We start from the raw sequence: 11477 nt of genomic DNA, 5'->3' as shown, positions 1-11477 counted from the left end.
GCACCTTGACCTATGCATAGCCGACCAAGCTGGGTTTCATAATCTCTTTTAGAGCTCTGCCGCACTTAGGATTTAGTACTGGGCCTATTCCTCTGCTTTTTCTGCCTTCCCACTGGAGGAGATAAAAGTCCCTTTATTTGCTACCAAAGAGGCCTTCTGGAATGTACTCTTAGATTTTAATAGCCAACTAACCACTCTCAGCTTTTTGGTATTTTCAAAGAATCAATTTTACTTAGCAATAACAGTCAATGCCACTGTCATTAAGATTACTATTTCCCTCATAGTTCTCAACGGCCTGATACATTTTACCCACTCTTATATAACCTCACATTAGAATACCACCCCAGTTCATTACTGATGAAAGTTTTAACTACTGCACTGTTACCTTGTGCCAAGGTCTGTCTGTCCTACACCTACCCCAAGGGGGTCCTCACTGATAGTCACATGACTTGTGATTCAAATCATAAATCCCATCTTAGCCTACTATCTTGGACCACTCCTGACACCAACTGTTTTAGGTTGGCTTCCCCAGGAAGCATACTCTGAGTCAGAGAAGAGTATAATGAGTATGTTAGGGAATGCTTTGGGGAACAACGTCTGCAGAAGAAACGGAAGCAGGATTGAGCAGAGGAAAGAGTTGACCTGCAGTGAAGTCTCAGTAAAGGCCTCATCTTTGAATCTGGGATATCCCTTCAGAGTTGTCTTGAGTTAGGGGAAGTGGGCTGGGCCTTTATACACCTATGACATTTAGTCATTGGATGAGCGCTGCCAAAGAAGAAGAGTGCGACCTTGGGTTAAAGGACTCCTGAAGAGGGCCAAGAGTTGGATTGTGTTGGCTTGCTGTACTCTCAGCAGCTCAGGAAATAAGTCTTTCATTGAGGAAGACGGATCTGGGTAGTGCCTGCCAGTATTCACTACCAAGAATGATGGCAAAATAAATATTCTGACAAAGACAGAGAACCTTTACTATTCACAGATACTCAGTGAAAGAATTTCAAAGGGCGGTCTTCACAAGATGAAAATGGAATTTAAAAGGCAGGAGGGGATACAAAAAGTAATAATAATCAATTTATTTAATATATAGGGTAAATCTAAAACATTGTCTATATAAAACAACAAAATTATAATAAGCAATTTGGGATATGAAAATTATAAGGAACTGAAATATTCTATAAATGCAAGGCAATTCAAATCAAATCCTCATACAGATTTTTTAATGGAATTTGGTTAATTGCTCTCTAAAATTCATAGGAATAATTAAAGAATTGAAAAGCCCAGACCATTTTAGTTATACAAGCAGAAGGATACTTTTATTTATTATAAAGCTCTAGTAATTAAAACAATATTGCATAGTTTCAGGTGTCAGCAAATAGACAAATGTAACTGAATAGAAAGCCTAGATACAGACTCACATACATTTGGATATTTGGCAAATGGTACGGGTTGCATTAGCATCAGTAGAAGATGGGTATGATTCAATAAATGAGGCAAAAACTATTGGCGATCCATATGGAGGAAGATAAAATTAGATCCCTATTAACAGCACATATTTAATAAGTTCCAGGTAGAAAGACCTAAATATACAAAGCAAAAATAAAACTATTATAAGAAAACATGGGAGAATGCCTTTATGATATTAAAGTAGAATGATTTCTTAAGACACAAAAAAAACCCCAAAAATTTAATGAACAATGAATTTAATAAAATTTAAAAACTTCAGGATGACTAAAGACATTATAAAGTAAAAAGGTAAATTAAAATGAGAGGAATGAATTTTGACACCCATGTAACTGACAAAAGAGTTATATACAGAATAAATGACACCCATAAGACTGTCCAAAATGTAAAAGCCTGGCAAATCAAAGTATTGGTGAAAGGTGGAGAAACAAATTTTAAGCAATTCTACTGGGAGTATAAATGTTAAACCTGTTTAGGAGAAGCACATGGCAATGTTAAGTAAACGTAAATATGTGCAAAATTAAAGATTCAACCATCATCCTTCTGGGTCTCTACCATAAGAAATTTGCATACAAATATACAATGATACCATAGCACAATTTTTTAAGCAACCTTTTATTAGGAAAAGGGACAAATTGCATGCTATCTATATAGCAATTAAAATTCATAGACTTTATAAGTATCAATATGGACTAATTCCTAAATTTGGAGGAGATATTTGGTGAAAAATCAAATTGGAATGCCACATATGTAAAACTGTAAAGCAAAAATCAGTTGTAAACATTATTTATGACTATATACATATACACACCTTGTAAAAGTACCAAAAGATGCCCAGAAATGTTACTAACTTCAGATTATGGTTACCTCTGGAGAGGGAAGAAAAGATTGATGGTGTGGAGTGTTAGCCATACTTTTAGTTTCCAGAACGATACTATTCTGAATACTTTTCAGAAGAAGCAGATGAATAGGCCCAGTACTGAATTAAGTACTGAATTTGTAGACTTTATAAGTATCAATATGGACTAATTCCTAAATTTGGGGGAGATGTTTGGTGAAAAATCAAATTGGAATGCCACCTATGTAAAATTGTAAAGCAAAAATCATTTGTATACATTATTTATGGATATATATATACACCAAAAGATGCTGGAAATGTTACTAACTTCAGATTATGGTTACCTCTGGAGAGGGAAGAAAAGATTGATGATGTGGAGTGTTAGCCATACTTTTAGTTTTCAGAACAATACTAATTTTAAAACATATATATAAATAATCCTCAACAGCCACCAGAATGACTAAGATTAAAAGACTGGCAATACCAGTGACCAAGTGTTTATTGGTAAAGATGTGGAGTAACTGGAACTCTCATCCAGTTTTGGGGGATGTAAATGGACTACCACTTTGAAAATTATTTAGCCACATGTGTTAAAGGATATATATCCAAAATGCGTACCTGTATTTACTACAATATATGTAAAATAGGCCAGGCATGGTGGCTCACGCCTGTTATCCCAGCACTTTGGGAGGTCGAGGCAGGCAGATCACCTGAGGTCAGGAGTTCAAGACTAGCCTGGCCAACATGGTGAAACCCATCTCTACTGAAAATACAAAAATTAGCTGGGTGTGGTGGCAGGTGCCTGCAATCCCAGCTACTTGAGAGACTGAGGAAGGAGAATTGCTTGAACCACCAGGGAGGCTGAGTTTGCAATGAGCCGAGATCCTGCCATTGCACTCCAGCCTGGGCAACAAGAGCAAAACTCCATCTCAAATGAAATGAAATAAAATAAAATATATGTAAAATAGTGTTTATGGTAGCATTATTTGCAACATCTCCAAAACTATAAACAACCCAATTATCCCTTAACAGGAGAATGCATAAATGAATTGTGACATATTCATATAATAAAATATTAATATTATACCCTAACAAGAATGTACAAACTACAGTCTCACATAACTATGAATGAACGTCACTAAAATAATGTTAAGCAAACAAATCTCACAAAGAAAAAAAGAACACCATGATTTAATTAAATAAAGTTTAAATGTAGTCAAAATTAATCAGATTAGAAGTTAGCATAGAGGTTACCTTTGGGTGAAGGTAGTGACTTCAAAGGCTCACAAGCAGGGTTTCTAGAGTAAAGGTAATGAAAATATCTTACTTATGATGGCTGTATTCAATCTGTGACCCTTCATCAATCTGTATTATAATTTATGTAATTTATGCATGTTGCATTTTGCTACAAGGTTTTAAAAGAAATATTAAAATAGAGGCAGGAAAGTATGGATGAAAGCCTTAAAATAAGCCATCTATAGCAGTTCTTCCGAAACACTTACTTGCTGTGACATAAGTAGAAAATAATACTTACAGGTCACACAGGGAAAAACAGGACAGGTCTGTTTTTGAAGGTGACTCTGCAATTTTCTTCCCCTTTTCATTTTTTCTTTTTGTGGAAAGGTAAAATCTTTATTCATTTATCTTTTGGAAAAGTATTCTTTACTTAACCGGCACTTCTCACATATTATTTTTAGAAGCAAGAGGATTTTTTTTCATTTCTGGGTCCTGACTCAGGTCCAGCCACACTTGTGACCTATTGGCAGCACATAAATGTTCCGGGACATTTTGGAGAGCTCTGGAACGCAGGGCTCTTTCACTTGTCCATTTAAATGTATCTCAGTTTGGCTTTCTTCCCGGAATTAAAGTTTGTTTATTTCTGCAAATAAAAATTCCTTTTCTAATGTTATCTGTTGTGTGTCTGTGTATATACATTTATGTGTATGTATATATAATGCAATATTTATCAGCCTCTAAAAAGGAGGAATTTCTTCCTTTTATTAAATCAAATAAAGAATTCCTGTCATACACAACAACCTGAAGAACACTTAAGAACATTATGCTAAGGGAAATAAGCCAGACACACGACAAATACTACAAGATTCCACTCATATGTGAGTATCTAAAATAGTCAAATTCACAGGAGCAGAGAGTGGAATGGTGGTTGCCAGGGTCCGGGAGTAGGGGGGAAATGGAGAGGTGCTAATCGGCAAAAAATATTCAGTTACCCAAGATAAATAAGTTCTAGAGACCTACAGCATTGTGCCTAGAGATAACAATACCGTGCTGTGCACTTAAAAATCTGTTTAGAGGGTAGCCCTTCTGTTAAGCATTCTTGCCACAATAAAATTTTTAAAAAACTTCTAGCTCGGCCGGGCGCGGTGGCTCAAGCCTGTAATCCCAGCACTTTGGGAGGCCAAGACGGGCGGATCACGAGGTCAGGAGATCGAGACCATCCTGACTAAGGCGGTGAAACCCCGTCTCTACTTAAAAAAAAAAAAAAAAAAAAAAAAAACACAAAAAAAAACTAGCCGGGCGAGGTGGCGGGCGCCTGTAGTCCCAGCTACTCTGGAGGCTGAGGCAGGAGAATGGCATAAACCCGGGAGGCGGAGCTTGCAGTGAACTGAGATCCGGCCACTGCACTCCAGCCTGGGCGAGACTCCGTCTCAAAAAAAAAAAAAAAAAAAAAAAAAACCTTCTAGCTCATAAAAGTACTTCCTAAATCCAGACACCTATGTTGTCCATCTTTTGAGCATTCCACAAATAATAATTGTGGCTCATAAAATAACTGCATAATAGATTTCACCTCAGTACTTTTAAAGCATCACATGTTTAGACAGATAAATGATCTTTTAACAAATGGTTTGTATATTTTGGGAAAACTTTATATTGCTCATAACTGTCTAGCAACTTAGTTTTCCTTTTTATCCTAGTTCTCACACCCTATTATCCACTGGACCTATGTGTCATAAGGAAGACTCTGAGTACCTCTTTTTACCAATTAGCTTTGAGGGAAAGAGAAGGATTTCTAAGTTTCCTATACCTGCATAGCCCTTTATATATTACTAAGGTTTTCATATTCATTATGACATTTAATATCAATAAAAACTCTATTGTAAAGTACATATTTCTTCACTTTACAAATAGAAAGCTGAAAATTAGTTTTATCTGTTATCAAACTGGGTTTTCAAAACTGAATTCATCATCATTCCCCCAAAACTGATGCCTCTTTCTTGGTGTCTTAGCTCAATGAACAAAGGGCACTAATTCATCTATTGAAGCCAGAAATCTGGGAGTCAATCCAGACACTTTCATCTCTCTAACCTATCAATCTAATCACTAAGCCTTTGTAATATGACCTCCAAATTATCTGTCAAGTATATTTCCTCAGTAAAGTCCAGATCTCTATTTCTGGTAAGATATCTGGAGAAATTCTGTAACAATAGAGCACACATAACACTGGATAAAACAAAACAAAAGCAAACAGATCAAAGACATTTTCGAGTGCATGACTAAACTGGCAGGAAAGTGATAAAAGTTCAAGGAGACCAGAAAGACTGAGAAAGTAGGAATCCACACAGTAAGCAAGCTCTGGAACTGGCATTTGGCTGGTACCATCTGAAACTCCCCAGTGAACTAGAACTTGGATTCTACTGAGAAATTTGTACACTGGTAATATGGCTTGGCTCTGTGTCCTCACCCAAATCTCATGTTGAATTGTAATTCCCAATGTTGGAGGAGAGAGGTGATTGGATCATGAGGGCGGATTTCCCCCTTGCTGTTCTCATGATAGTGAGTGAGTTCTCGCGAGATCTGATTGTTTAAAAGTGTGTAGCTGGCCAGGCGCAGTGGCTCACGCCTGTAATCCTAGCACTTTGGGAGGCCGAGGTGGGCGGATCACTTGAGGTCAGGAGCTCAAGATCAGCTTGGCCATCATGATGAAACTCCATCTCCACTAAAAATACAAAAAATTAACTGGGCAAGGTGGTGCAAACCTGTAATCCCAGCTACTTGGGAGGCTGACGCAGGAGAATCGCTTGAACCCAGGAGGTGGAGGTTGCAATGAGCCGAGATCATCCCACCACCCTCCAACTTGGGCGACAGAGTGAGACTCCATCTCAAAAAAAAAGGAAAAAAAAAAGTGTGTAGCACTTCCCCCCTTCACTCTCTCTCTCTCCCACTCCGCCATGTGAAGATTGTGCCTGCTTCCCTTTCATCCCTCCATCATGATTATATGTTTCCTGAGACCTCCTGTACAGCCTGTGGAACTGTGAGTCAATTAAACCTCTTTTCTTTATAAATTACCTAGTTTCAAGTAGTTCTTTATAGCAGTGTTAGAATGGACCAGTACAGCTGGAGACACAGGTCCTGTGGCCAAGAAGAGTAGGAAACTAGGTTGGAGACTCTTGCATAAAGCTGGGATGAACAGTGGACAATAGCTTCGGTGCAGAAACAAGGTTAGAAAAAAATGTTGCCACAGAAGAAGCTGGTAGGAATAGTTTTCTGTGTTGCCTTTGTATCTAAGTAGGGTGGGAAAAAGCAAAGATTAAAAAACACCACAAGAAAATTCCTACCCACAAGCCCACCTTCAAGCATATGTTTAGTTTGTTCGATTTGAAGGTCTTCACTGCTGTATTCTGCAGTGGAATAAGAACAGATAAGAGGAAGCTGAAGAGGCTCAAGAGTATCCATAAAGTTTGATGTCTTCGGTCTGCAGTTACTAAGTCCCTTCTTCCTAGGTTTACTGAGAGGATTAAGTATGAAGATACACATAAAACACTCAGCACAGTGCCTGGCACATGAGAAACATTAAGTGCTAAGTTCCTTTTGTTGCTACCTGGCTCTTGGAGATCCATAGCCCCCTGCTCATGGTTTAGCCTCCTATTTACCTTTCAGTCCTGCCTGCCTGCTCCTTGAGCCTATAGTCATCCAGTGGTCTCCCGTGGGTCCTCCAGATTATTCAGTGAGATATTGTCTTGGTAGCACCTGGAACTCTGGAAGCACTTAAGTGAGACATTTAAATCAGATTGAGTAGTTCAAGGTTATCCCGTGAAGCCTCAACTCAAAGTGGAGAAAGCATCCACTTTTTTCTAGTTTCCTGTTCTATTTATTTCTTTTAATTAAATTCTATTCTTCTATTAAATTCTTTCTTTCACTTTAGGAATGATTATTACAACTCTGCCTGAGGATAGAACTTGAGATGGAATGAGGTTTTTCCAGTTGATTAAAATATTAACAGTAAAGATTATACAGCAAAGTCAAACTGCCCTATCTTCCAAACCTGAAAAGTCATTTACTGTTAATTTTGAATATAGAAAGTGAGTTTTATCCAGTATGGCCATCTGGATGACAATAGTTACCAGACCTCCAAAAAAAATCAAAGTAAGTTAAAATAAATGAAATAGTTAAGGGATATTCAATTCTATTACTTTCCTTCTCAGCAACAAGTGGAAAAACAATGTATAAATAACCCTTAGTGCTTTTCAAACAGACTCAATATGATATGAATTAAAGTAAACTAATGGTTGTACTTGGAAGAAATAATAGGGCATTATTATAAATTGAATCAGATCATTTTCTAACTGGGAGTGTAAGATGTGTTCATCATGAAAAATACTATTAGATAATAATTATTGACTTAAATTATATTTTCATTTCTCTTGGAATGAAATCAAATTATAGCTTCAATAAAGTTTTCTTGAAATAGCAAGCATAGGTGCATCTAATACCATCTGCTTCTGTAATTAGCCACAATAAAGTGGCTATGTGGTTATATGTTTAAATTACCAAACATATAAAATAAATGTGATTTGCTACTGTGGTTTTTTTCTAAAACCTACTTAAAGATATTTAGACACTAATTAAACATTACATCAAAATCAGATACCAAATAGGCAGAAAATGCATCCAACTATATGTAACTGAAAACTTAATTAATGATGGATTCAACAAGGTGGTTTTTCTTTCATGTACAAGAAGTCCAAGACAAGGATAGTGAGGCAAGAACTTTACTACTGAAGTCTTTGGGATTCTTTTACCATGCTCTCAATAATAATCACAGTTAACTAACCTTTTAAGTAAAAAAATTGAGGAAGGGAAGAAAGGACAAAAGGACACACAAAAACAAAGTCAACCTCTGCCAAGAAGTTTTCCCCAATCTTCAACCGAATGACTCTGGCCTCAGATAATTGACCAGAATTGAGTTACATGAGCATGCCTAGCTGCCAGAAAGACTGGCAAATGGAGATTTATTTTAGCTGGACACTGCAACCCAGAATAAAATTGGGGTTCTGTTATTAGGAAGAAATGGAAAAATGGACATACAATAGGAAACCAGAGTGCTGGCCACACCTTGATTTTTGATACTCCACAAGACAAGAAATTTCAAACTGTAAGGGTGACTTTTAAAAAAACAATGGGGCCAAATGAAAAACAATGTTTTTAAAAAATCCCTTCCAATACAAAGAAATTGGATTCTGTATAAAACATAATTTTTAGCATGTTGCTGAGCTAATAGGAAGTAAGAAAAATATCTTATCACCAATACCTTCTCCCTGGAAAAAAAAAAAAAAAAAAGCTACAACTGCAACCAGCACGTTAAATGTAAGCTGACATGTAAGGAATGTGTTGTCTGAAGGCAAAATCAACGTCAGCATTGCAAAAAGAAAATTAAGCCTCCTGCCAGCAACCACTTCAAGGAGCTTAATCAGTGATTCAGGTTCTAACCTGAAACCCTGAAGGTAACTAAAGTGGTCCCGGATCTGTGGTGTTCCCTGACTGCAGTGAGAAGCAAATATAAATACTCACTGGAGGAAAGAATTGTCAACTTAGGCCTCCAGATTGTCCACAGATTAAAACCAGCCAACCATGAGAGATCACAATAAAAGATCATCAAATACACACAGAAGTGGCCTCATAGAAAAACAAAACAAATAAAAAAACTACAAATGTGATTCATCTTTCCATTTCTAATAATTTTTCCACAAATAATTTTGGCTTTTATAATTAGGAATTATATCATCTGTGACTAATGACCATTTTCTTTCTACTTTCTATCTCCTTATATCTTATTTCAATTTTTTGCCTTATTGATGTGGGTAAGACTTCCAATACAATAGTTAATAGAAACCATGATACAGAGCATCCTTGTTTGGTCCCTTTAAAGAAAATGATTTTATTATATTGCCGTTAAAATAATATTAGAAATTATAGGATTCTTTTTTGTCTTTTGGGGATGGATTCTTGCTATATTGCCCAGGCTGGCTTCAAACTCCTGGCCTCAAGAAATTAGAGTTTTTTTATAGATATCCCCCACAATTTGGGCAGATGGGGAATTAAAAATGTTACTTTCTATTACTAAGAGATTTGGTTTTAACTATGAATCCATGATGAAATTATGAACTCTTAATACATTTAAAAAGACAAGCAACCCAATCAAAAAATGGGCAAAGGATATGAATGGGGAATTCACAGGCAAGAAAACACAAATTGTGAATAAATACATAGTTATTTTTAGCCTCAATAATCAAGTAATTTCACACCTAATCAAATACTCTAGGGAAACTTCTAAACATAGGTAGCAGGAAATATATGCAAAAATATTTATAGTAGCATAATGGAAAAAGACTGCAAATCAGCTCAACTGTTCAGCATAAGAATGGATTAATAAATTGTTACATATTCACCTAATGCAATGCTATATGGTAGTGAAAAGTGAACTATAACAACATGCAGACTTGTAGACAAATTTCAGAAATAGAATAGCATGTACATATATATTAAATATACTATTTTGCCTGTAGTAAATATGAAATACTTTTAGTTATAACTGTGAATTCCTGCATATCCTCTAGTCTTCCCTTTCTTGGTGGGTGTCGGGAGATGCAGTTTGCCTCTGTCCTTCAGCTGCATATTCTTGCTGATATGCCAAGAATGCAAGGCCCTTTAGCTGGGCCATTGCTGAGATTTATATTTGCAGTGAGCAACTTTGAGGATTGAGGTAAGGTGTCTCACCAGACAAAGAGCAAGCTTGCTTCCACTTGCTGAAAAAACAGTTAATTATTCAAACTTACTGTTCCTTGACTGTGGTGCAAATCTACAGTGTGTATAGTATCTGCTCTGGCCACTGTTGTCCCATGAGTACTGAAGTCCTTTGTCTCTGACCCAAGAGTCTTGTGTCTTCTGCCAGTATCCACAAAACAGTAGCAGGCTGACTTGTTAGTCTGCAAGTAGTATCAGACTCTTTGTAAAACTTGACAGTAAGTTGGGAAATGAGAAAGACTTCAAAAGACCTTAACCCTGTTTAGTTACTAACTAGCTATCTTGACTTGAAGTATTCAGTAACCTCAATAGACTTTCCATTCCTTTGTAAAAAGAACAAAATTGAAAAGGAAAGAATTAAGGTATAGCTGCTAGCATTCCATGATTCTGTATAAACACAGAACAAATATCCTGACACCTAGAGTAATGGCACTCATCCAGGTAGAACAGAGCTTGCAAAGAAGAATTGAAACTCTTTTGCAATTTCACTTTGTAAATGTCTGAATCTGAAATTGCTAAGTGCTTTGGTGGCTGGTGTTCCTTTTCTTTTCTTGCCTTTTATTTTTCCTTACTTAATTTTCTGCCTATGGGTATCGATGCAATGGAAACAATGAGATAGAGGAATATGCTAGCCACTCGGGGCCATATTTCTCCTTCTGTGCTCTTCTCTGTAGTGCAAGGGCTGGAAGGCTGGGATCTGAGTTAGCTTCCACCAGTGAGAGGCAGTCATATGAGATTTGGAAAGCAGAACAGAGGAAGAAGTCATTATTATTCTTCCTGCAGGGCAAGGCAGGAATACCACAGAAACGAAATTTTACCAGTGGCTTCCAGACATTCTCCTGATGATCACTCATTGTGATGCCACAGATAACTGAGATCATCCATAGTGATTCCCTGTGAGTCTTTCGACTTCCATATTTTGTGAGGCAGTTTTCCTGACTGTTTCCTCAACCCTTGTTTTTGTTTTCTGTTTATAAAGTGCCTAGTATGTTGTGTTAAATCCTTCCTGCTTGAAATACCTGCAATGGTTTCTTTTGTCTTGACTAAACCGTCCTGATAAAAGGAAAGTAAAAGTTGAGAAAAGGCCATCCTAAGTAGGTTTTAACCTTTAGTGTTAAAACTAGCTGATTAGAATCCATAT

This window comes from Chlorocebus sabaeus, chromosome 7 (assembly GCF_047675955.1).
Source record: "Chlorocebus sabaeus isolate Y175 chromosome 7, mChlSab1.0.hap1, whole genome shotgun sequence".
Classification (NCBI taxonomy): domain Eukaryota; kingdom Metazoa; phylum Chordata; class Mammalia; order Primates; family Cercopithecidae; genus Chlorocebus; species Chlorocebus sabaeus.
Note: the sequence above shows the minus strand (reverse complement) of the source record.